This window comes from Cloeon dipterum, chromosome 3, assembly GCF_949628265.1.
Source record: "Cloeon dipterum chromosome 3, ieCloDipt1.1, whole genome shotgun sequence".
Taxonomy (NCBI): domain Eukaryota; kingdom Metazoa; phylum Arthropoda; class Insecta; order Ephemeroptera; family Baetidae; genus Cloeon; species Cloeon dipterum.
In genome coordinates, this window is record NC_088788.1 from 11,580,594 (window position 1) to 11,601,438 (window position 20,845).

At 37.8% G+C, this 20,845-nt stretch overlaps 1 long non-coding RNA gene across 1 annotated transcript; it reads right to left on the reverse strand.

Annotated features, from left to right (window-relative positions):
* Window positions 1–14,329: 14,329 nt before the first annotated feature.
* On the reverse strand, window positions 14,330–15,556 carry LOC135941253 (uncharacterized). The gene is made up of 3 exons (XR_010574974.1): window positions 15,453–15,556; window positions 14,848–15,027; window positions 14,330–14,783 (listed from the first exon to the last, which is right to left on the reverse strand). It is a non-coding gene; the product is annotated as an uncharacterized LOC135941253 (long non-coding RNA).
* Between the last annotated feature and the right edge of the window lie 5,289 nt (window positions 15,557–20,845).

The following is a 20,845-nucleotide window of genomic DNA, read 5'->3' on the forward strand; positions in this document are numbered from 1 at the left end:
TTCGCGCGCTGGCTTGGGACTGCGGCGCTCTCGAACAAGGCCTTGGTGCAAGGTCGGCTGGCAATCCATATGAATTTGTTATCCCGCCGCGTATCAATAGTACCCAGCCCGACCGCACCCTCAGCCAGCGTCACAAAAGCACCAGGAAAAGCTCCAGCGACGACGCATTAAATTTGAATTTCTAATAGACCGTAGCACCTCGCGAAATTAACGCAAAAATCAGTTTTTTATTCATAACAAAGCTTTGTCTCGCCGGATTCAATTTTAATTGGGCGTCCGCGGGAGTCTATTTTGGCGTACACGATGATTTTGCACATTCAAAGATCGAGGTGTGTTCCTTTTGTAGAAAACGAGCTGGAACGACAAGCCGAAGCAAATTGCTTTTTTCTTTGTGCAAAACAGAAGCGAGGTGGTTAACTAAAGAGATAAAAATCTTCCTCGGCTGTCACACACCAATGCACACCAATGACTTTGGAGTGCTTACGTAAACTAAAATTTATTTTGAAAATTGGTAATTTGAACTTTCTAAACAGTCTTTGATTTTTCAGGATTTTCCTAGCTTCTAACTATGAAGCATCAAAAGAATACTAACTGGCTGTCTGAAAGCCATTCAAATTAGCTAAAAATTCACACCATTATTTTTCAATAAAATCAGAAAATTAGATATTTTATGTCCATATGAGAATGGGTTTTTTGTTGGAACTTTGAGCCCAAAAATATTCTTTACCTGTTCAATTAAGGTTAACAATTAAAATTGTTCTTCGGAGAAAACAGATGCACAGTCAATAGTAAAAAATCACAGTTAAATTAATATATTTGATTTATTTATAGTCCCATATTTCCAAAACGGGTCCATTATTGCAGCGCTGCTCTCAATTATTTTAATATATGGAGCAGCAATTTTATTACTCCTTCCGTTTATTTATGATCCATTTTAGCATAAGACTCGCACACAGAGATCAAGTTCAAGATCAATGCTTTGGGTGTGGCCGTGCCATTTTTTTGTTAATGTTACCTAAGGCTTGAGAGTGTGGCGGAGGGAAGAGAGAATTAAAAAATATATTCAACATGTTTATGCAGGATTTCGGTCCACCAGGCGCCGTTCGAGCGTTTTTAATCTCGACAGATAATATATATTGAGAGAGCGGGAGAAACTTTTCGTTTCGAGCTTCCCGCATGCGATAAACTACAGCATCGCGCATGTGATCAATTCGTGCAGCATAATTGTATCGGCACACTGGTTTTTGCATTCGGTTATTTATGGAATCGCAGTGTTTGCTCAGCCGTTAAGAGCTAATTTTCCGTCATAAAATCATGATCGTATAAATGTTGCACACCTTTTTCAATATACGGAGCATTGCCAACTAATTCATTCCCCATAGCAAAATCCAGCAAATTACACGTTCATTATATATTAAACGTTATTATTGACAGAGGAAATCAGGTTTGGATAATTCACGTCTTATTTTGGCCCATTACTTTGGCGGGCGAGCTGAATTCGTAATAAAAACTAATGTCGAGCCATTAATTTGGGTCCCCCGCAGATTTTAAGGCGGCGGCGCCAGGCCAAAGTGAGAAGCTCCGTGATAAACTGACCGCGCGGCCCAACAGGAATTTCCTGGTCGCGCACTCGCGGAGATGACCGACCGGCAGACCTTGGCCAAGACGCATCGTGCCCATTGATTCGCGCGGCATTTTTGGATTGACTCGCTTATTAGCATAATTGTGACACAAATATGGCCACGCCGCACGCATGGAAAGTTAATTACTCGGCGCGGGGACGAGTTGCAGCGAGTTTTTCAATAACTGATATGGATAGAAAGATCGCCCACCTTGGTTAGCGAACTCGTTTGCTTGCGAGATAAATATAAATAATGTAAATAACTTTTTATTTTCACTCAATATAGCGCTGCCAAGTGGAGTTTAAAATCAACCTTGCGAGTGAAATGAATAATAACCATTTTGCTTTCAAATTCAAATCGAAAAAAATATTAATCAGGATGAATCTTGTTAATTGATTCTACTTAAGTTTCGTGTGAAATTATTCATTGAATCTTCACGCGCTCTGTAATTAAATTCCGGGATAATTGGCGATCAGACAACTCCTTCTAGAGCTTAAAAATAAATCATGTGCGAACAAGAACAGTCGCCGCTCCCGTCTCGCGAAATAAAGGCCGCCTCTTTATTTATTTTTAACTCGCTTGTCGTCTGGACGAAAAAAAACGCATTTCCTTATCCGCGCCCGTGGCTGCAGCCCTCGCGCCAGCGTCTTAATTAGCATTTTAAATCTGGCGTGCATGCGAAAGAAAACAGCACTCATTCGGTAGGTTGGATGCGTGGTCTTTTATTGCACACGGCATGCAGTTAAAATTAATGCAAGGTGTTTCCTTTGAGTAATGCTACTTGCAACAAGAGTAGGGCGCACTTGTTAACAAACGTGCATTTACTCCGATCGACAGAGACACGGACCGGGACAAAAAATGCCAATAAAAACACACGTGTGCTTTTGCTAAATATGGAAAGTTATATTGAACTTAATAAAATTAAAAAAAATGTTTAACTTTTTTTAAAGAAGAATATTTATTTGTAATCTTTGGAAGTCCAGCCAATTCCGAAGAATTAACTGCTGGTGCTTAAAAAAAAGCTGCACAAGGCAGCATAATTTAATACAGTCGTGTACACATTATCATGAAATTATGAAATTTATGCAGTATATGGTCAATAAGAGTTCGATTCAATTGTTCATAAGGCACTTTTTGATTTTTCGCTTAACATCACTTTTGTCTCTCAGATTTTTTAACTTACTCGTTAACATGTTCCACAGTCTCGGCAAAATACATTCAGATGTTCTATTGAAATATTTATTATCTAACATTGGTTCGACAACTGGAGCGGTAAGTAACAATCGTGTATTATACTGGTGAAATCTCTGATCACCAAAGTCACCATCAAAATATTTAACACGCAATAAATTAAGCTGATAAATCTTGTCAACAGGCAACACGCGCCAAAAATGAAAGAAATTCTCAACGTTTTATGATCCAAAAAATTGCTTTCGTATGGTATAAAAACTTAATAAAACTAAATTTACTCACTATAGCTCAAACAATTATAAAAAAAAATTATTCCGAACAAGATATATGTAAAATATCATCATTTGATAAAATCATTGAAAGTTTAATATGATGGAAACGTAAAAAGCTTCTTCAAAATTCTAGTGTTTTTGTGAGTTTTGACTCCAATAGACATTTTAGCAAGCAACTTTGCCCAAGACGAGAAAAATCTCCTGCACCGAAAATTTTGATTGAATCCAAATGCGAAAGGAGTGCCCATATATTGACATATAATTTAATTATTAACGAACCTCTATCTGAAATAACTCCCCGCCATCGTCGATGACATTTTCGCACAGCAGTGGTCCACCTGCTTATTCTATCGAAAAATCTTGAGCAACGTGTCTAATACAAAAAAATAATATTTTATGCCATAGAAAATATAAGTTTTGGAATTCAAGACATTTCAAAATATCCCTAATTTTATGTGAAATGATGAAAATGATATAATATTTTTTACATTTCGATAGGTTTATATTTATCTTCTAAAAAAAAGCTATAACGCTTTTTCCAAAAAGAGCTCCCACAAAACAACTTAAAAAAAAACTTATCTCCATAAACGCGCCGTGTATTTTCTTCTATAGAGTTTGAAACTTCACAAACTAGTAATAATTGTGATATATTTTTTTATATGAACTTCTGCTCAGCGCTTCATTTGTTTACGTATGTAATTCACTTTTAATTCAATTATGGTAATTCATTGTTAAATTTCCTTATTGAATTTTACCAAAATAACTTAAAAATACCTAACAATCATAATAAGAGATGATAATATGGTTGTTACCGTTGATTCGCGCACAAAATGTCGTGTCGGACAAGCCAAGCGACGAATACGTTGAAGCAAAGGTAGATGCTACGCTGCAAGTCAGGGGTGAGATTTTCTCACTGCAGCGCAGTGATATTTTCTCACCCCTGACTTGCAGTGTAAGAAGGGTAGTACCATCAGGTGGCAACCATTTTGTTAAGGTGAAATATCCTTCATCCCCGTTTCTTCCCGGTACTTTTCAGCCTGATCTGCCCCGACGCGCTAGCAGATTTAATTAAAGGCGCGTCAATCGGCTGAGACCCAAAGTAGGTTTGTATATATGTATATATGGCAGACTCACCATTTTCGCCCAACTCACACTTCTCGCTAGGATAGGGATTAACATTGAATCTTCCCATCAGAGCGAGAAGTGTGAGTGAGCGGAAAGTGTGAGTCCCCCATAAAGATATGTAGAGGAACAACAACGCGGTCCTGCTTTTTGTTGGAAGCCAACAATTGTCGGCGGTTTGAATTATTGTATTTTGCATTATTGTTTAACAGCAGAAAGATGATTTTAAAATAAGAATTCAGTTTTCGTCCGTCAGCCACACGGTGCTGACGTGATTTGTTTTAATTGTGCAGAACCCGATTCAAAGGGGTGAGTCCAACCGTCAGTTAACAAAAGAATTTATCACTTATTATTGTAAAAGAATTTCAGTTCTTGTACTTGATTTAAGTATCCGATCGGATTTCCAACTATGTAACTAATACACCAACCAAATTCGTCAATCTGAATTAATCGGTCTTCATCATTTCAACCCTTTCATTCTCCCAAATTGAATCAAGTACAAGAACTGAAATTGTTTTACAATAATAAGTGATAAATTCTTTTGTTAACTGATGGTTGGACTCACCCCTTTGAATCGGGTTCTGCACAATTAAACAAATCACGTCAGCACCGTGTGGCTGACGGACGAAAAATCATCTTTCTGCGGTTTTACAATAATGCAAAATTACAATAATTCAAACCGCCGACAATTGTTGGCTTTCCAACTAAAAGCAGGACCGCGTTGTTGTTCCGCTACAGATATAAGAATATATAAAAAATATTTTCAATAAACCAATTTCAATTTTCCGAGAAAAAAAATCAGAAATTTATTGTTCACTCAGAAGGCACAGTGTATCGGAGGCCAGCCACTCCCAAATGTCTGCTCTTGCTCAAGCCTCTCTTGATATGTTGGGTCTTCTGCATTCCAAATGTCTGAATGGACTTTACAAAATCCAAAATGTACTCCTGACCGTTTAGAATGCATTCAAATGTTGATTTTCCACTTTGAAACGCGTTCTCTATATCAGTCTGCATCCTTGGCGCGTATGCCCACCAGCCAGACCGACTTTTGTAGAACCAAGAGTACTTGCCCATTGGCGCTTCAACGGCTCCAGTGGCGAACATTTCTGGATCCGTGATGAAATATGGAGGAATAGGATTCCTGCACAAAGCGCAGGAGGACATTTGTTCATCCTTCATCAGGCCTTTAGCACAGGTGAAACAAAATACGTGGCTGCATGGCATTCGGACGGGAAGCTCGGCGGGAAAAAGACAGATAGTACATTCCTCTGCTGGTTAAATATATTTTATATGCACATAGAGATCAAAGGAGAATGCGCTCTTACCTTTGTCAGTTTTATCGGTTTTAAGTCGTTTAGCCTCTGGTTCCTCGGAATCACGCTCATCATTGGTTATACTTGTTTCCTCTGCTGGTTACATATATTTTATTTGCACACAAAATAGAGATCAAATGAAAATACTTCTTACCTTTGTCGATTTTATCGGTTTGAAGATAATTCTGACGAAGTTCAGCCTCTGGTTCGTCTAAATCCCGCTCATCATCGGTTATAATTGTTTCCACATCAGGATCCGATTTTAAATCAACTTCTTCGTCGAGAAATAATGCTGGTTCAAGAGAAGCTGGTGGCAGGTTAACAGGACGATAATTATTTATTGTGTATTTGTGATTTTTTATTATTTGTAATTTCAGTGTCTTATTCTTAACTTTACTACTTCAATCACGAGACTAAATAAATTAGACGAATAGTTGCACTACCAAAATAAGCATTTCCGTCTCTTGAATTGAACCACTCCTCAAGAGAGAGAACTCTCTCGATATAATCGTCACCATCTTCCTCTCCTATAGGCGCCGGACGTGCGTCTAGTGATTGCGAATCCATACTGAAAAAATAATTAACTTTTAATTATGTATTAAAACTGAAATGCTACCGTGCAGTATGTACATATGTTCAAGAAATATGAATTTGACCCGGATTTGATAAAAATATAAAGAGTTAAAAATTAACTATATGATGCAAAACTTAAAGGTTCTTCAAAATTATAGTGTTTTTGTAAATTTTGGCTCAAGATATTGTAGCGGAGCAACTTTGTTTATATACTTGTTGATTTTTCCCAAAATAATTGAAAAATATCTAACAAACATAAGAGATATCGTCGTGTCGCGTGAGCAAAACATATGTTGTGTCGGACCAGCCACGCATACGCGTTGGAAGCAAAGGTGGATGTTATGAAGGGTAGCACCATCAGGTGACAACTACTGAAGGTGAAATAAGGGTAGTGACACCAGGTGGTGAGCAATGCAAACCTAAAGCTTTTATTCAAAATTAAGGTATTTTTGTGAATTTAGGCTCAAGACATTTTAGCGTGAAACTTTTGCCCACGACTAGAAAAATCACCTGCAGGCCGTCGTCGGTGTAAGAAATACCAAACGGCCCCGCAGAACACCTGAGGGTAGCAATTGAATAGTCAGAAGTTGGCCCGATAAAATTAATTGTGCACAAAAGTCACAAAGGTAGAAGCCCAAAGAGAAATCTCACTTACATTTGATCTTTAAAAAAGGAGTTAGAAATCCGATCGCTTAAAAGATCGTAGGTTGGCAAGTAGCACACCAGCTTGCGTGCTTTGCGTGGTGGTGGTTTTCGGGCCTCTGACTATTAAATCACCGAGAGTGCAACGCATTGCACTCCCCTCATGCGCCTGCGAGGTATCCCAAATATCGCAATAATTGGGGTTCTGAGCATGCGGAGAATGATGTTTACATCACTTTAAAATCGTCTTTCGACTCACAAATAAAGAAATTTAAGCAATTTAAGAAAAAGGGAGATTGCAAGAGAGAAAGAAAAATAAAAAATTAAAATAAATCACTCGTCTGTTTGAATTTTTTACGTGTTGATTTCATCAAATGCCAATTAATCAATACAACGTTAAATGTCGTTGTGTTCTCGTTAGATCACCGAAGTTAAGCAACTAAATATGCGTGTATAGTAAGTATAGCTGGATGGTGTTCAACGCCTGGCTGCCGGCTGCATACCTCTAGGGAAACTCGACGTTTTTGCTGGTTCGCACCTTTCCAGCGTGCGTGATTTGGCTTCACGGAACGAATGTCTAGCATTTCAAAAAGTCCTCGGTGCGGAGGCAAGTGGCCCTTCTGTGGGCTGGGTCCCTGTGCGGCCTGGTGCGTCTATGTTATCCGTTCCCGGTGTTTCAGCATTCATGCTAGTACAGTGCGCGCCCTTTCCAGTCCTCGGACTTGGATGGGAATAAAAAGCGAAAAATATATTCCATATTTAAAGAAATAGTACATTTATATTTTAAAAATTTACAATTGAACAAGGTACAATGTTCCAAACAATATCAGAAAATTACTGTGCACTAAGAAGGCACACTATATTATCTGAGACCATCAGCCACTCCAATGATTGAGGACGTAAGTTGCCCTTGTATTAATTTGAGGCTCCTCGAACGCGAACCAATGGCCGCTACAAGCTAAAAACGATATTTCGTTGGTAATAAATATTTACTTTAAAAAAAATTTGAGAAAAATACACCTTGTCTCTGTAATCCTTGATATGGCTCTATTATTTCTCATGAAAGCAATTTTTACAAACAACGCAGGAACTTCAAGAAGAGTGAATAAGATCATAACAATTTATACTAATTAATTCTTTTATATATATATATATATATGGCATCTGCAAAAAGCATAATATATTATTTAAGAAACTCAAAATTTAATTCGTTCTTTATTATAAATAAAAACAATTTGGATATTCCTGATATAGTATTTTTTAATAAAACAATGTACCATTTTCCTTACAATATCAGAATATTACTGTTCACTACGAAGGCACAGTGTATCTGAGACCAGCCACTCCTAAATGACTGCTCTTGCTCAAACCTCTCTTGATATGTTGGATCTTCTTCTTATACATCCCGAATGTCTGAATGGATAATATGAAATCAAAAAAGTACTTCTTGCCATTCAGAATGCATTCAAATGTTGATTGTCCACTTTGAAACACGCTCTCAATATCGGTCTGCATCCTTGGTGCGTATGCCCACCAGCCAGACCGACTTTTGTAGAACCAAGAGTACTTGCCCATTGGCGCATCAACGGCTCGAGTGGCGAACGTTTCTGGATTCGTGATGAAATTTGGAGGAATAGGTTTCCTGCACAAAGCGCAGGACTTATTTTGTCCCTTAATCATGCCTCTTGCGCAGGTGAAACAAAATACGTGGCTGCATGGCATTCGGACGGGAAGCTCGGCGAGAAAAAGGCAGATAGCACATTCCTCTGTTGGTTATAAATATATTTTAGTTGCACACAAAATAGAGATCAAAGGAAAATAATATCTCACCTTTGACGATTTTATCGGTTTTAAAATTATCCTGGCGAAGTCGTTTAGCCTCTGGTTCGTCTAAATCATGCTCATCGTCGGTTATAATTGCTTCCAAATCGGAATCCAAATTTAAATCAACTTCTTCGTCGAGAAATTCTGGTTTAACAATTGGAGGAAGGTTAACAGGATGGTTTTCTGTAAAAAGATTTATCTGTATAAGGATGGTGTGAGTGATCTTTTCGCCACTACTGTCCTAATAACTAGTTTGCATTAAACGTGTATCGCCAGGTGGCAGTACAAAGGTGTGCGACAAGCAACGCACCCTTAGTGCACCTTCTCCCCCTCGCACGACACAATTTTCTCTCTCCGGCTAGGATGAGTTTTTGTGCGAGAATTTTCTATAAAAACTTTGATCTCAAATTAATAAGACCCGCATTGCGGGGTAAGTGTCATAATTATTTATATTGGGATGCAATTTTTTCATTGTTGTAATTATTTATTGCATTTGTGATTTTTAATTATTTGTAATTTCACAGTCTAAGTATTAACTTTACTACTTGAACCACGAGACTAAATAATTAAGAGGAATAGTTGAACTACCAAAAGACGCATTACTGTCATGGCCGGTCGCCACTTGCCCTAGCATCGTTCCGTCATCATCTTCATCATCATCATAAAAATCATCATCTTCATCATCATCAAAAAAATCATCATAATCATCATCATCATCTTCCTCTTCTACAGAATCCGTGTTTAATGCTCTCATTCGAGATTCAAACTGAAAAAATACTTAACTTAAGCATTTATGTATTAAAAATGAAATGCTACTGTGCAGTATGTACATATGTTCAAGAAATATGAATTTGACCTGGATTTGATAAAAATTAAGAGTTAAAAATTAACTGATAATTATGATGCAAACTTAAAGCTTCTTCAAAATTATAGTGTTTTTGTAAATTTAATTGGCTCAAGATATTGTAGCGGAGCAACTTTGGCCCCCGACTAGAAAAATCTCCTGCACCGAAAAATTTAGTCCGAGTGCGAAAAGAGTGCACATGTATCATCTTTAGTTTACTCACAAGCGAAAGCATAGTCCTTCGGCGCGATGGCATTTTCGCACAGTGGTGGTTCACCTGCTACCTTCGACAAGACAAACTTGAGAAACACGTACCTAAAACGAAACAATTGTAACAAAAAATGCAAAAGCCATTGGCTGGTTTTAATATAGAAAATGTCGGTTCATTGTGATTAGTTACAGGAAAATTTTTAAATGTGTTCGTCAAATTCACTTAAATCGATTTATGATACTAAACAATCATCTTAATTGTTTATATCCTTATTGATTTTTCCCAAAATAATTGAAAAATATCTAACAAACATAAAGAGATATATATTTACCGTCGGGTCGCGTGAGCACAATAACATATGTTGTGTCGAATCGGCCACGCATACGTTGGAAGCAAAGGTGGATGTTATGAAGGGTAGCGCCATCAGGTGACAACCACTGAAGGTGAAATAAGGGTAGTGACACCAGGTGGTGAGAAAAGCAACCTTAATAAGTTTTACCTCTTCTCCCCATTTCTTCCTGTCTTGACATTCTTTGGCTTAATCTGCCCCGATGTCGTAAAAATAGCAACTAACCCCCGCGCCCTTTTGAATGTTTTGCTGAACTTCAGATCGCTATAATTAATTAAATATGTATGGCTTGTAAATTTAAAGGGTTCGCTGCGCTGGGGCTGTATTAATAATTTGTTAATATATGCTGTGGTTTATATTTATTGATGAGAACCCATTTTTAATTTTTCAATTCTTATATCTGGTGGATATATGATGTGGCAAAACCTGAATCTCCTTAATTAATTGCTCACGTGATGACTCATACATTACATTATCATTTTGCCAAATATTTTTAGTTCAATCTTGAGCTAGACTACAGAAAACTCAGAAATGATTGTAAGCTATACATGTCCATCTTTGAAAGGTTTACCAAAATACGTTATTCCCACATCACACAATTATCGGATTTTTTTTGTGATGAATGCTACTAAGGGAGTTAAAAAGTGTTTTTTTTCATATTCTTGACGAGATTTACTGCTGGGTGCAGTAGTTGTGCGTTCTTCGTGACAGAAAATTTTCCTTGGAGTTATATGAATGTATGACCACTGCATGAAGAAAATGTTTGCAATAAACTAAAAAAATTATTTCGTTTTATATTGTAAATAAAATCTACTTGGATATTAAGTGCAAGTATTTATTTAACATATTTTCACTAAAACAATGTACAATTTTCCTTACAATATCAGAAAATTACTGTTCACTATGAAGGCACAGTGTATCTGAGACCAGCCACTCCTAAATGACTGCTCTTGCTCAAGCTTCTCTTGATATGTTGGATCTTCTGCATTCCAAATGTCTGAATGGATTTTCCAAAATCCAAAATGTACTTCTGGCCGTTGAGAATGCATTCAAATGTTGATTGTCCACTTTGACACGCGTTCTCTATATCAGTCTGCATCCTTGGCGCGTATGCCCACCAGCCAGATCGACTTTTGTAGAACCAAGAGTACTTGCCCATTGGCGCTTCAACGGCTCCAGTGGCGAACGTTTCTGGATTCGTGATGAAATTTGGAGGAATTGGTTTCCTGCACAAAGCGCAGGACCTTTTTTGTTCCTTCATCAGTCCTTTAGCACAGGTGAAACAAAATTCGTGGCTGCAAGGCATTCGGACGGGAAGCTCGGCGGGCATAAGACAGATGGCGCATTCCTCTGCTGGTTAAATATATGTATTTTAGTTTCACACAAAATAGAGATCAAAGGAAAATTATCTCTTACCTTTGTCGACTTTATTGGTGGCAAGATTATTTTGCTGAAGTCCTTCTGCCTCCGGTTCATTGACATCACGTTCATCATCGGTTAAAATTTTTTCCATTTCTGGATCCGATGTGATTTCAATTTCCTCGTCAAGAAATACTTGTTCACCAAGTTGTGGACTTCCACCATAAGCTCTTCTTTCTTCTCGTATACGATTTATCACAACCATAATTTCAGCTTCAGTAAAAGGAAGGTCACCCCAGCGTTCACCAACCGTATTCCGATACCATCGTAAATATTCTGCTATGTCAGTTTCTTGCACCCACGCAGCCCTTCGGTCAATTAGTCCTTGTATCTCGTCTCTATCGTCATACCGTGAAATAATCCAGCCACTTGTTCTTATGGGCTGAAAAAAAATGAAAATATATATTAAAATTAAAATGCTATTCAGCAGTATCTGTTTCGTTCTAAAAATTTGAATTTAACCCCCACATGTGATAAAAAGAGTGACATTTTTATTGATGCAAACTTAAAGCTTCTTCATAATTACGTTTTTTTGTTTTTGTGAATTTTGGCCCAAGACATTTTAGCAAGCAACTTTTACCCCACACCACAAGAAAAATAACCTGCACCGAAAAATCACGTTCATTGGTTAAAATTTTTTCCAACTCTGGATCCGACAAGATTTCAATTTCCTCGTCGAGAAATACTACTTTAATTTCTTCTCGTACACGATTTATCGCATCTATATAACCCTAAATGCTATTCTACTGACATCTCGACGTCTGCGGTATCTTTCACGAAGTCCATCCGTCCTCATGAATGTTCGCAAACTTCTAGGGACAGTTCCTCTGGGCTGAAAAAAATGAAAATATGAAACTATAAAATACTATTCTGCAGTATCTGTTTAGTTCTAAAAATTTAACTTTAACCCCCGCATGTGATAAAAATATTGAAATTTTCAATGATGAAAACTTAAAGCTTATTCATAATTATGGTTTTCAATTTTGTGAATTTTGGCTTAAGACATTTTAGCGAGCAACTTTTATCCCACAACAAGAAAAAATACCCAGCAAGAATTTGGATATCCTCCAGGATATCCGGAGGATATACTTTTGTACAGCTCAATAGGGCGGATATCCTCGGATATACAATTTTTTTTGCTGGGTAACCTGCTCCGAAATATGTCGATTGAATCCAGCATGTACGAAAATAGTGCGCGCATGTTAGCATCGACATAGTTATTAATTACTATATGGAACCTCTCATCTCTAATTCTTTTTAGGAGTTTAACTTTAGCAAGGTAATCTTCAAAGACACTCACCATTGACGACATTTTCACACAGCGGGGTGATCCTGCTTCTATATATCGACCAGACAATGCTTAGAATACCTCACCTAAAAAAGCATATAATAATTTTTAGAATAATTAATGTATTATGACACTTTAAAATTAGAGATGGTTGAGTAGCATAATATATAAATGTTATATTATATTTTAACATTATTGGATGGTTTATCCCGTTTAAAAAGTAAAGCTCCTAGCCAGTAAACGCTCCAAGCAAAACCAATTTAAAATATTTACTCTATACACGCGCTGCGTTTATTCTAGAAAGACGCAGATACAAAATATGTATATAATTGATTTGAGTATTTTAAGTCACTTAACTATTACCAACTTTTTACCTTCCCAACATAAAACAGCCATAGTAAAAGAGGTGCTCAATCATCACCCAATGCTCTATTTTAACAAAAAATGAACAGTCAAGGGAAGCGCGCTGCTGATGGTTTGAATTTTTATGTTCGGTTATTTGGATTAGATGAAGCAAAATTTGTGAATGTTTTCGCTTGCGTTTCATACGCAATTCGATCACGACGTTGACCATTCATTGTAATTGTTAGTTTCCTTCTTGGTTTTTACCAAAATAACTTAAAATACCTAAGAAACATTAGAGATATAGCTACCGACGAGTCGCTGGAGCACAAAACACAACAAATGTTGTGTCGGATCAGCCACGCCACCGCATACGTGAAAAGCAAAGGTGGATGCTATGAAGGGTAGCGCCATCACGTGGCAACCACTGAAGGTGAAATAAGGGTAGTGACGCCAGGTGGTGAGAAAAGCAACCTTAATAAGTTTTATCTCTTCTCCCCATTTCTTCCTGTCTTGAAATTCTTTGGCCTAATCTGCCCCGATGTCGTAAAAATAGTAAAAAAAGCAACTAACCCCCGCGCCCTTTTGAATGTTTTGCTGAACTTCAGATCGCTATAATTAATTAAATATGTATGGCTTGTAAATTTAAAGGGTTCGCTGCGCTGGGGCTGTATTAATAATTTGTTAATATATGCTGTGGTTTATATTTATTGATGAGAACCCATTTTTAATTTTTCAATTCGTATCGCTGGTGGATACCTGAATCTCCTTAATTAATAACATAAGATTGAGCTCACGTGATGACTCATACATTACATTATCATTTTGTCAAATATTTCTTGTTCAATCTTGAGCTAGACTACAGAAAATTCTGAAATTGTAAGCCATCTTTGAAAGGTTTACCAAAATACGTTATTCCCACATCACACAATTATCGGATTTTTTGTGATGAATGCTACTAAGGGAGTTAAAAAGTGTTTTTTTTTTTCATATTCTTGACGAGATTTACTGCTGGGTGCAGTAGTTGTGCGTTCTTCGTGACAGAAAATTTTCCTTGGAGTTATGGAATTGCAGGGACTGTGAAAGTGAATTAGATCGTAACAATTCATTCATAGGCTTGATTCTTTTTGTTAAAAATAAATTATACATGAATATATGACCACTGCAAGAAGAAAATGTTTATAATAAACTAAAAAATTATTTCGTTTTATATTGTAAATAAAATCTTTTTGGATATTAAGTGTAAGTATTTATTTAACATATTTTCACTAAAACAATGTTCAATTTTCCTTACAATATCAGAATATTAATGTTCACTACGAAGGCACAGTGTATCTGAGACCAGCCACTCCTAAATGACTGCTCTTGCTCAAGCCTCTCTTGATATGTTGTTTCTTCCGCTTATGCATTCCGAATTTCTGAATGGATTTTCCAAAATTCAAAATGTACTTCTGGCCGTTGAGAATGCATTCAAATGTTGATTGTCCACTTTGAAACGCGTTCTCTATATCAGTCTGCATCCTTGGCGCGTATGCCCACCAGCCAGATCGACTTTTGTAGAACCAAGAGTACTTGCTCATTGGCGCTTCAACGGCTCCAGTGGCGAACGTTTCTGGATTCGTGATGAAATTTGGAGGAATTGGTTTCCTGCACAAAGCGCATTGCTTTTTTTTCCCCTTAATCAGGCCTTTTGCGCAGGTGAAACAAAATTCGTGGCTGCATGGCATTCGGACGGGAAGCTCGGCGGGAAAAAGGCAGATAGCACATTCCTCTGTTGGTTATAAATATATTTTAGTTTCAAACAAAATAGAGATCAAAGGAAAATTATCTCTTACCTTTGTAGACTTTATTGGTGGCAAGATCATCCAGAAGACGAAGTCGTTTAGCCTCTGGTTCGTCTATATCACGTTCATCATCGGTTAAAATTGTTTCCAAATCAGGATCCAATTTTAAATCGACTTCTTCGTCCAGAAAAACTAGTTTAATAATTGGTGGAAGGTCAACAGGACCGTTTTCTGTAAAAGGATTTATCTGTAAGGATGGTGTGAGTGATCTCATCATTAGCATTGTGGCGCCTTCTTGCCACTTACTGTCCTAATAACTAGTTTGCATTAAACGTGTATCGCCAGGTGGCAGTACAAAGGTGTGCGACAAGCAACGCACCCTTAGTGCACCTTCCCCCCTCGCACGACACAATTTTCTCTCTCCGGCTAGGATGAGTTTTTGTGCGAGAATTTTCTATAAAAACTTTGATCTCAAATTAATAAGACCCACATTACGGGGTAAGTGTCATAATTGTTTATATTGGAATGTAATTTTTTCGTTGTTGTAATTATTTATTGCTTTTGTGATTTTTAATTATTTGTAATTTCACAGTCTAAGTCTTAACTTTACTACTTCAACCACGAGACTAAATAAATAAGAGGAATAGTTGCAATACCAAAAGACGCATTTATGTCATGGCCGGTCGCCGCTAGCCATTGCATTATTCCGTCATCATCATCATCATCATCATCATCATCATCATAAGAATCATCATCTTCCTCTGCTGCAGAATCCGTAAGAAATCTATTATCACTCATAGATTCAAACTGAAAAAATACTTAACTAAATCATTTATGTATTAAAACTGAAATGCTACTGTGCAGTATGTACATATGTTCAAGAAATATGAATTCGACCTGGATTTGATAAAAATTAGAGTTAAAAATTAACTATATGATGCAAACTTAAAGCTTCTTCAAAATTATAGTGTTTTTGTAAATTTTGGCTCAAGATATTGTAGCGGAGCAACTTTAGCCCACGACTAGAAAAATCCCTGCACCGAAAAATTTAGTCCGAGTGCGAAAAGAGTGCACATGTATCAACTTTAGTTTACTCACAAGCGAACGCATAGTGTGCCTCCGGCGCGGTGGCATTTTCGCAAAGCGGTGGTTTACCTGCTATCTTCGACAAGACAAACTTGAGAAACACGTACCTAAAACGAAACAATTGTCACAAAAAATGCAAAAGCCATTGGCTGGTTTTAATATAGAAAATGTCGGTTAATTGTGATTTAGATACAGGAAAACTGTTAAATGTGTTCGTCAAATTCACTTAAATCGATTTATGATATTAAACAATCATCTTAATTGTTTATATCCTTATTGATTTTTCCCAAAATAACTGAAAAATATCTAACAAACATAAAGAGATATAGTTACCGTCGTGTCGCGTGAGCAAAACATAAAAACGTTGTGTCGGAGCAGCCACGCATAGGCGTTGGAAGCAAAGGTGGATGCTATGAAGGGTAGCGCCATCAGGTGACAACCACTGAAGGTGAAATAAGGGTAGTGACACCAGGTGGTGAGCAATGCAAACTTACAGAGTACAAGAGTACACATATATCGACCTAGTTTTATTGAATCTATCTATATCTGAAATTCTTCAGGAGTTAAAAAGTAAATAGGCGATCTTTAAAGAAAAAACTCACCATCGACGATGATATTTTCGCACAGCAATTTAAGTGGTTCACCTTCTTTCGACAAGAGAAACTAAAACAAATAATTTAATATATATATATATATATATATATATACCTATGATAAATTAAAATATTTTAATTAATATAGCTGTTACTCCGCCGCTTGCAGCAATGTGTGGGGACGGGAACAAATATATTCGCCGCTGCACGCTTATGCGTGAGATTCAAATTTGAAGGAGAATTGTTCTGAGTTTTTTCTGAGGGGACAAGTGATGGTTAAAATGGTCATTTCGTCAGTCAGCCTTCGAGACATCACGAGCAGAGGAAATAGCATTTTTTTATATTGGTAAATAGGCTGATGACAGATGACATTTTTGGGTCAACTCTTTTGCTGTGCAGATATAGAAAAACCTTCCCTGGTTCATTTTACATAGGATAATTGTGCTCTCTCTGTATAGATATAGGATACATTCACCAAAATACAAAATTTTGGACGAAATTCCTTATTTTTTTTCAGAGAATTTTCAATCATCCAGACATTTTTTAACTACTGCTCAGCACTTTCTGTGGGCTATGAAGAGCTCCTATAGGTCTCAGGGCCCAATAACACCGCCGAGCGGATAACATGGAGCCCGAGTGGCCGCAGAGGAGCTTGGGCCCAATGTGGCCATCTTTGCGCACTTGAACTGAAACGCCAGATATTTGTCTCTAAAGCCGCAGGAAAGGTGCGAAAACCAGCAAGTGACGACTGTGGCGAGTCGGCGCCGGTGCACCTCCAAACCCGTTGAGCTATTTGAGAATTTCGAGTCACTTTTTAACTAAAACCACCTTTTGCCATATTATCTGACATTGGGTATTAGATCCCCAAAAAATTGCTCAAATATTTCGTATTTTAAAACACGTATCCATTATTCACTGCCATTTTCTAGCCTAAATAATGCAGTTCAGAATTTGAAATTCTCCTTTGAAATATATACACCTATTTTAATAAGCAGCAAAGCAATTCAGGCAAATCAGGTTGTCAAAATGGAAAAATGGAGTTTCCACCAACGCGATTACTTATAACGCTTCTCGCTGGAGCGAATAAACAAAAATAAAACATTTTTGCGCACGGCGAGATTCCGCGTACGTGCAGCTGCTAGTGTAGCCAGCAGAGCGGCTTATATATTCTCGCATCAGTTGCGTTTGGTCGACACCTCGCTCGAAGAGGCGGCCTAAAGAAATGCTAATTTCGCGGATCATCCTTGACTGCTTGCAATTAGAGCAGAGGCCGAGACACACTGCAGCCGAAATTCTCGCGTGTGTCGCGATCCGCACGAGCTGAGATGATGATCCGGCGCGACCGAAGGGGAGAAAGATGCTGCGCAAAAGCCGGAATGAGGAGCAGAAGAGACGCCCCTGCCAGGCATTCCAGCTGCCGCCGTTTCACCTTGAAGAGCATCTACTCCGGATTTCGAGCCCATATTATAACTGCCAGTGTAACGCTCGTTGCAATTAAAAGCAGCCAGATTTCAATTATTTTGCACGGAAAAATGGTCCAGCCGCACACGCGCAAGGCATTCCAGTCTCCGCGGAGACTTGAACGCACGAATATAATGCGGGAGAATTAATGGAGAAAGACGCGGAAGGGCGGGGATTTAGGCTCTTTATTCGCATTAATTTAAATGATGGAGATGTTGATTTCTGCCCTTAAATGGCCTGATGAGCGCCTACGTGTTGTGGGCTAGTAGACCTTCGTCGGCGCACTAAAGGCTAAATGGTTGCAAATTTTACTGACCACAGAAGTACGCCCTAAGCCCAAATAGGATACTTGACAAATTCATTTAAGATCAAAATGTTTCCTAAATGTTATTTTTAATGAATGGGTATAAGTAACATTGTTTAATATAAACCGAGTTTTGTATTTCATTTAAAACAGCATCAGCGCATGAATAATTTTTAACTGAACACTGCTTGGAAATATGTATACAATTATTTTATACATCACCCCATAGAATTTGATTTTAAAAACTGCATTAAAAGTATCGAAGCTTTATTTTCACAACAAAATTTGGTGTGAGATGTAAAAAGTATGAGGAAGCAGCTGTATGCTTAAGTTGAATTTTAATTTGTTTTCAGAGAGGAAGCACGCTCAGGTGAATATTGCAATAAGATTTTAGTGATCGTGTTTTAACAATCTGAAAAGGTCATTAAAAGACAAAAAGTAGGGAATTATATTAATATAAAAAAATTGTGAAACCAGCGCACTGGAATTTATGTTTTAACAATAATTTTTTGGTAGTGCAGCATGAAATATTTATGATCAACTATACAAAAATTCAAATGTTTCGTTAATATATGCGCAAAAAAGAGGAGTTTTCCGAACCCTGATTTTTATCTTTCTTTGGATTTGTTCAGTGTTTGAAAAAAAACGAGGAAGTGTCAGCGAATAGTATCGACATTGATCAATTAGCACCAATGTGTGTTATCAGCCAGACACATTCAGCAGCGCGACAAAGGCCATAATATATGTAACATTGACGGCAACATTCGAGACATAAAAGCACGCAGCTGCTTACATTCTATCGAATTAAACGCGCCTTTTTGCTGTCATTCCAGACTTTTATTGTGGCGCCAAGTGAAGAGCGATCGCGATTCGGCTTTTTACCTGGCGATGGCGAGGAGAGGCGGCTTTAAATTCCTGGAGCCGCCGCAGAGCTCGTCAAGAAAAGGCAGAGTGGGTTTTGCGCATTGTCACGCCATTCTCATTAAATTCCGTCCTCATTATTCTTGCTTTGTCTCTCTTCCCTCCCTCCGCATGGCGCTTTTTGCGGTGTGCAAACTCTCGCAATGCTTTATATGGGTAATTGAAACCGAAGGGCTGCCGCAAAAACAGCCTGGCCAGCCTGAAATTCCGGTTCTGCGCTCCCTTATCTGATGTGCCGCGCGATGTATCGGGTTTAATTGACAGAGTCGCCAGATAAGAATAATGACAATCACGAAGAACAGCGTGATATCTCGTTCACGGGAACTTGTGACTACGCGGAAAACTAATTTCGGTGAGTTATCTAATCTGGTGGCAATTTGAAAATAATCTCTTGAATGAAAATGAAAGTTTTGATTCGCTCTTAAATATTTTATTTTTAAAAATTATTTATTTAAACAAATTGTTGACAATTTTAATTTATAAAAGTGAATTTTTAGATGAACCAACTGGTCCGTTGTATTTATTGTTGTGAAGTTTAGCAAGATATTTTCTCTACGACGTGCAAAATTGGAATCAGACCGAGCGTAATAGTTAAATTTAAGATATTTTGACAAATTTCTCGAAAAAATTAAATGGTATATATTGTCAATGATTTTTTTGGCTTAATTTCCCTCCTAGCCAAATAATTTATGGTTCTAAATCGCCGCTTGATTAGCATGCAAACAGAAGAGCAGACTTTCTTAGAACCTTAAGCGACATACTGGAAAAAATTTTATCTCTTTCCAAATTTGTAAAGAGGAAGGGGTCAAAATTGTTTTTTAAAAAGTTCTGCTGTACAGACAATACACTTTTACTAATTTTACAAATTAAATTATTCCACGCGTGTTTATCAGGATGTGTTTAGCCATAAAAATTTAATCAATATAATGGCTCTATATCATTTTCTGCTTCATTTAATCTTCACGGCATATCAAAAAACTTTACAACTACGACGGTTAACAAAAATGCCGGCAGTGAGCCACTTCCGAGCCCTCCTCGACGGTAAATTGAGTCGTCAGTAAAAAATTGACCAGGAACTGAGCGTCAAATCAATTAAATAGTGGGTGTGTAGCAGTTATTTGGTTATTCGCCGCACAACTCACACAATCAGCTCGCGCTTAGGTGGCATTGAACTTGGACTCGCAATAATTCGCCACCCGAACCAGCTCCCAAGGTTGACAACCGGCAAATTAGCACACCGCATAAAAGCTCCATATTTATAATGAGTCTCGCGCGCCGACAGGAAAACTATAGTGATTTTCTTCCAGCGCGTGATTACGAGTCAAACCTCTCATCAATTATTTTAGCACGCGCGCGAAAAGAAGTTTTGTTTTATGATTATTGCTGAATCTGTCCGTATGCCGAAAGTGTTTCGTTTTAGATCGAAATTTATTGTCTGCGCGTCGAGGAAGCTTTTTCTGCTTGGACCACCAGCCATGAGAGCCGCACTCCTCTCTTATTGCCAGTTTGCTCACGCTCGCGCTTGACCAGAATCGCGACAACTATTATATTCACCCTGCATTTAAGCGAAACAAAAGGAGGGGAATGCATAAAGCGCTGAATTATTCATTTTCCGTCGGCTGGAATTTCAAAGAGCAGCGATATATACGACTCCTGCCCCTTTTGTCACAGTGAGAATGTAAAT